The sequence below is a fragment of the Poromitra crassiceps genome (assembly GCF_964638095.1).
Source record: "Poromitra crassiceps genome assembly, chromosome: 2".
NCBI classification, from domain to species: domain Eukaryota; kingdom Metazoa; phylum Chordata; class Actinopteri; order Beryciformes; family Melamphaidae; genus Poromitra; species Poromitra crassiceps.
Window position 1 is genome coordinate 19,813,250 of NC_139624.1, and position 6,952 is coordinate 19,820,201.

Consider the following 6,952-nt stretch of genomic DNA (forward strand, 5'->3'; position numbering starts at 1 on the left):
AAAAAACAGGAGCTCCCATCTTCTCCTTCGGTCCACCCATTCATGGGACTTGTGTGGTGGGAAAAAAAAAAAAGTCACCACAATACCATTAACCCTAAGATACCCGAAGATATTTGACCCTCTATCACTAACGTCGGGTGAAAATCACCCGAACACGTAGCCGGTAGAAAAAAACATGAATGGGAGCAGGGAAACAAACCTACATTCAATGACGTCAGTGAGCATCCTGAAGGTACCTAAGGACCCACCCACCTCAGACAGCAGCAAGACAATGAAAATCACGTGAATTCAATTGTCCGGGTGAAAATCACCCAACGTTAGTGTTCTAGGGTTAAGAAGCATCTTAACTGGAGCTGCCCACTATCTCGATGTGAGAGGTCCTCTGCGGCCCACTAGATGGCACTCTGAGCCCACCAGTGGGCCACGACCCAGTGGTTGAGAAACACTGTTGTAGAATAACCTAATCGTGGTCATGTTAAACAAGAACTTCTTCTATTAAACATTATTTATTTCAGACATGGACTGCAGTTCAAATTGCTTTATATACACAGCATACAACAAAATTGCGAGAAACACTACAGAATTTAAGCGACCTTGGGTTCTGTGAAAGGTGCTATATAAATCCACAACATTCTTATTATAAAAGGAATCCATTCTGATTAGAGGAATATAGCCTACGGTAAAACATTTAAAACATAAGTAACCATACATACAGGGGAGATTTTCAAGTGTTCCCCAATTTTAAACACTAAAGGGTGCATGAAAGAAAGGAAAAAGGGAAAAACACAAGAGGAACAGTGGACACAAGTATCTCCTTTTGCCTGACGCGGCTGGATCTGCCAGTGTTTCGTCATTAAGAAGGTGTTAAGGATGCCCCAGACCCTTCTTAAGAAACCTTCTTAACGAAAGATTATCTTAGCGCTAAGAAGCTTTTGGGAAACGCAGCCTTCTTAACGGAAGATGATTTTAGGCTAAGAAGCAATCAGGAAACGCGTTGGCTTCATTGGCTTCTTACGGGAGCCTTAAGAAGGGTCAAAGAAGCTTCTTAGAGCTAAGAAGCTTTTGGGAAATGCATGCCTTCGTAAAGAAAGATCATCTTAGGCTAAGAAGCAATTGGGAAACGCGTTTGCTTCTTAAGGGGGCCTTAAGAAGGGTTAAAGAAGCTTCTTAGCGCTAAGAAGCTTTTGGGAAACCCAGCCAATATGGCACCTTTAGCCTAATGTTTCAACGGCTTCATTTGCTCACTAGGAAAGATCAGTGCATTTTGAATCCATATTTCTTTTCAACTCCTCAAGGTCGGATTTGAAATGTGTTCAATACAACCGTTCAATATTCATACAAATTTCAATCAGCCTGCGTCAGTATTGTTAAACAGTTTTTTTTCACTGTGTCGAATGTTGTTTAGCAATATTCTAATGACATATTGACAAATCCAGACGTTTACCTAAAAAAATCCCTGAATTTGTAGCAAAATGCCTTTCTACCCATGCTGTAACAGCGACACAGCTCCCTGGCAACCGGCTCACCACTCCTAAGTTTGAGGATTTAATATGAATTAATTATTAATGACCATAATTCAATCATCTCGATATGATTGTTATAAACTCCCTTTAGTGTTGCCCAGACACTTCATAATAAACCAAACAGACAGTTTGTAATCAACTGGCTCTGAACAGTCTGACGGGCAAATTCATTTATCAGATGGGTATTTCCCCAGGTGGAGGCTGTGCTGGATGCCGTTATGATCTGCTGTGATCCAGAGCAGCAAGAGAGGAGAAGCCCCATGCTGCTCACACTGGATCCAGAGCAGCAAGAGAGGAGAAGCCCCATGCTGCTCACACTGGATCCAGAGCAGCAAGAGAGGAGAAGCCCCATGCTGCTCACACTGGATCCAGAGCAGCAAGAGAGGTTCCCAGGTATAAGACTCAAAATGATCCTCACTAAGATAGATGTACAAGAAAACACACACACGCGTGCGCACGCACGCACATACACACACACACACACACACACACACACACACACACACACACACACACACACACACACACACACACACACACACACACACACACACACACACACACACACACACACACACACACACACACACACACTCAGCTAAATCCCCACTGGCCACAGGGGAGATAAGAAGGAGGGGATCCATAGCTGAAGCTGTATGTATCTAAACCGTAAGTCAAGGGGAAAATATCACCAAATAAGTAAAGAAACAAAGAAACAGTTGTGCTCCAGCAATAGAGCTGAAATGCAGAGACTGCAGTGTTGAAATATGATGAAGCCTCTGGTCTTAGTGGATTGGAGGGAGATCATTAGGAGCTCATTTGCAATAATCACCGATGTTCAACATCCCTTCATGGGCGCTGATCAATAGCTTATCTGTGCTCCCAGGGCGGCTCTGAAGTCTCAGTCCATACGGGCCCTGCTGGGCGCCGAGGCCCGGGTAGGCCTGTGCTGCAGCTCATTGGCTGTTCTCCACTTCAGAGAGCACCTACTGAGAAACCCCCCCCCCCCCGTACTACACGGGGCAGCTGGGGCCCTCTGTTTGTAGCCCATGGCACACCAATCAAACATTATGGATAGGACTTGGTGTGGCATGGACTAAACACAGACCAACAAGGACTGAACATCTGACCAAACATCTCCAAACATCCCCAAACAAGGACAGACATCTCTGTTTGTTCCTGTTTGATTGGTGTGCCATGGGCAGAGCCGGATTAACACAGTGTGATGCCCCAGGGTGACCCAGACTTGAAGTGACGTCCCCCCCCCCCCCCACGTAAAAAGTCAAATTTACTATAGCAATAAATACCACCGATTTACATGACTGTATTGCTAAAGTAGAGCCTCAACACACGTAGATGATGTGGACTAACATCATCACACATGAATAGAATTGGGCTAATTGAATTTACAAGAGTCTCAGCTTTCCAGTCACAGTCAATTAGAATAGAAATAGAGCCCATTATTATTCAGATATCTTGAGGTGAGAGGTCAAGGGACCCCTTTGAATATGGCCATGCCTGTTTTTCCCTTTCCAAAATGTAATTTTAGAGCATTATTTATCCCCCTTGCTGACAAGCTAGCATGTCATGGTTGGTATCAATGGATGCCTTAGATCTTCTAGTTTCATATGATATCAGTAGCTTCGCTCTAGCTTTAAAACTGAGCCCGCTACAGCCTCTGAAAGACAGTACAATTAGCTGAGGAATCATTTTGGCTGATGCCCCAAGGCAGCGGATGCCCCAGGGCACTCACCCTGCCCATATAGTGGCTAATCCATGCGTGGCCATGGGCTTAGTTAGAAAATATAATAGAAAATATAGTACATTCTTTATTTATTACCTAATCATTTCCTTCCCCATAAAGTTGTTTTTTAAGCATTTCCATTCATTTGCTGAGGCCCCCCTAGTGCCCCCTGGTGGCCCCCCAGGGGGCCCCCGGCCCCCACTTTGAAAACCAGTGCAGTAAGCTACAGATAGCAGCACAGCTCATTCATAACAAGGTTTAGGGGCCTCTATCAATGAACCTTCAGGATATGAGTTGAAAATCACAGTCACATGCAGTCACTTTAAATGCATGGGACAAAATGAGGATTTAACCACCTGGGCACAGAACGTGCACCGACTCCCTGCATGACACAGACTTTCCCTTCAGCTATGGTGATTTTGGGATTGGCCAGCCAGCCGATTGCAGGCCTCGCTCGCTTGGTTTCAGCGCTGCCATGTGTTTGGAAGCTGTAATAAATGGGGATGCACACGGAGACTCCGGGGATGCAGGGTAAAATGGTGCAAAGTTGGGGAGCAGATGGCTCATCTCCAAGCTCTCAGGATCCTAGTCTGCCTCGCCAAACAGGAACAGGTGCTGGAGAACGTAAGAAGTGAGCTAGGGGCCCTATAGCGGCAGCAGGAGACCCTTGACCAGCTGGCGAGGAGAAAATGGAAAGACTTGGCAGTAGAAAAAAGAGAGGCCTGTATCATGTGGAAGGAATGGAGCATCCAAAACTGACAAGATGTACGGCTGGAAGAAGCAGGGCTTCTTCAAAGCGCTTCAAACAAAAATAGAGCGGTAAGGTCTGACTATTTTTTGATGGCCGAAAGGTTCAAGGCGAAATACTGATATTTTTATATTGAAGCTGCTAGCTGATTTTCTTTTTGCCGATATTCAATAGGCTACCTTAAAATGGACTGTTATGCCAAAGAAAATGCAAAATTGACACTAGAACATCAAGTGACACTAGAACTTTCTATTAAAACCCATATAGGACGAATCAGCGTGACGCTCACAACCACCCAGAAATGCGGAACCCCGCGACAATTAACTAGTATGAGTTGTGCCAAACAAACGTTAATATCTCAAAAACTATACATCACATGGCTGATATTCTAGACATTCTGAGTGAGAGCAGAATTAGCTCAAGAGTTTGATGTATAATATATGCATGTCATGTTAAACTTGTGTGACCTGCCGCAGTTTTTAAAATGTAAACAGGGTCAGCCGGCTAGAATAGAGTCAGACGCTCAAACTCATGCTCCATAGGGTCCCATTGCCGTTTCCACCCAGTGGTTTGTTTACCAAAATGCTGCTCGGCTGATCCCTCGTATAGCACTAAAATGAATACTAATAATATTAACACTAATACTATAATAGAGTATCGCAGGAATGAGTCCAGAAGACCTGGAAGTTGGCACTTCCGTTTCCTTTGAGATATTGCTGTCGAGTTTTCAAATATTTGAAAATTTAACAGCAATGTCTCTTTGCAGAAAATCACGACCCGCTTACTCAAGATAATCCACAGACCTTGTGAGCAGTTTCATGTAGGAACTATTTTCTTTCAAGCAAACTTCCGACCGTAAAACAGTACGGAGACCAAATAATCTGTTCGCTTGGCTGGCGCGTGCAAGACTAGTTGATGGTGTAAAACTCCCCATGATATAAGTCAATGGGCTGACTCACCAAAGGACAGTGCTGCAGCTCTACACTACAGGATTGGGGATTCAACAGCAGGTACATAGACGTCTGTTCAGATGTTACATCCGCTGCGGGGGTTGAATCCCTGATCCTGTCTGCTTGGGCCTGGCTAGCAGCTAACTGCTAACTCTGCTGCATTGGATGAACAGGAGGATTTACCCCACGCTGATCCATTGAACATGCGCGCGTCTATGACGAGATAGTCTGGTTCTCTCATCCGACGGAAACACACCACGTCATCTGGCGGATGACGCCGGGAACGGCTCCAAAACAACAATTCTGCTCTGAAAACAGTAACGTAAATAAATGTGATGCGTGTTATCTAGCTATGTAGCTACAAAAATAAAATGAACTAACACCATATAAAAGCATCCTTCTATGGGGGACAAAGCGGAAAGACCACCAGATGAAGCACCAGAAACACAGGGTCTTAGGGCAGATGACATTCCTTCTCAGGCTGTCTCTCCTTTGAGAGAGCCTGGTGACGCGACGCGCGGTGGTAACACTTTCTTTGAAGGGCTGTTCATAATGCTGTCATGTCACCGTCATAACCATGAGTGGTGAGGGGTTCCTATATGAAGGAAACCCCCAGGGGGCACGGGGAGAACATGCAAACTCCACACAGAAGGGCCCTTTTGACGACCCCACCAGGGCGGTGGGCGCTCGAGGACATGCGGACGGGCACGCACTCCTTCAGCGCTCACAGCGTCCCAGGTGGGAATCGAAAACCCAGGACCTTCTGCCACTGCGCCACTGTGCCCCCTCCCCCCCCCTTGCACTCATTCCCCGCCAGGGTTTCTGAGCATTTTCAGTGATTTTCCATGACCCACAGAATATGTTTTCTGTGACTATGTAACTGTGAATATCCCAAAAGACAGAACAAAGCCTCTACTTTCATGGTTAGTTTAAGTTAAGTTAGTTAAGTTATCCTTCATTTATCGCCATGGGGAAATTCATCCTCTGCATTTGACCCATCCTCTACTAGGAACCTTCCTAGAACTAGGAGCAGTGGGCAGCCGCAGTGGGCAGCCGCAGTGCAGCACCCGGGGACCAACTCCAGTTCTTTTGCCATTGCCTTGGTCAGGAGCACTGACAGGAGTATTAACCTAACATACATGTCTTTGATGGTGGGAGGAATCCGGAGCACCCGGAGAAAACCCACACGAACACGGGGAGAATATGCAAACTCCACACAGAAAGGACCTGGGACGGACCGGGGTTCGAACCCGGATTTCACCCCGCATGGAGAGCGCAGCGGGGCGGGTCACACTCTCATGTTCTCCGTGGGGCTGGTGCTTCCTGGTACTCGATGTGTGGAGGTCTGGGAGCATATTTGCCAGCTGAAATGTATATGTGACGGTTCACAAAGCAGATGACTGATCTAGCCTAACTGACAGGAGCAGTGATTGGTGTGCGTTTACCAGTTTATTGTGAAAGAAATCCTTCCGCATTCAGTCATGAGGGGAAACAACTCCTTGCACTGCTTTGAGGCACCAGGCTGGATGTGTTTTGAGCTTCGATGCTGAGAACGCTGGCTGGTTTTGTGGGGGAAAACTCTGGCTTGCAGAGGACTACACGAGTACGGTAAGCACTTCATACTGTCAGGGGGCCAAGAGCGCTGTCTATCTATCGCATGGCGTGAAAAGACGGATTGACGTTCCGTTACGTCAATGGCGGGGAAGCGTCGTATTTTCCATTACGTCAATGGTGGAGAATAAGTTAAGGATTTTAACAAGATCATTTTACATTTTTGTGTGTGGGAAAAACCATCAGACATAAATTATTATTCAAAGTAGAGTAGGCTATTTTATATAGCATACATCTTGAAACATGACTTTAGAGGGTCTTTAAGCTCATTAAGTAATTACAGTGTCAATGTTATGTTATTAATTAAACAGTTTTCATAGGAACAGGAAGTAAGCTGGGGGGAATTTTGAATGCAAGTCGTTGTGGACTACAACTC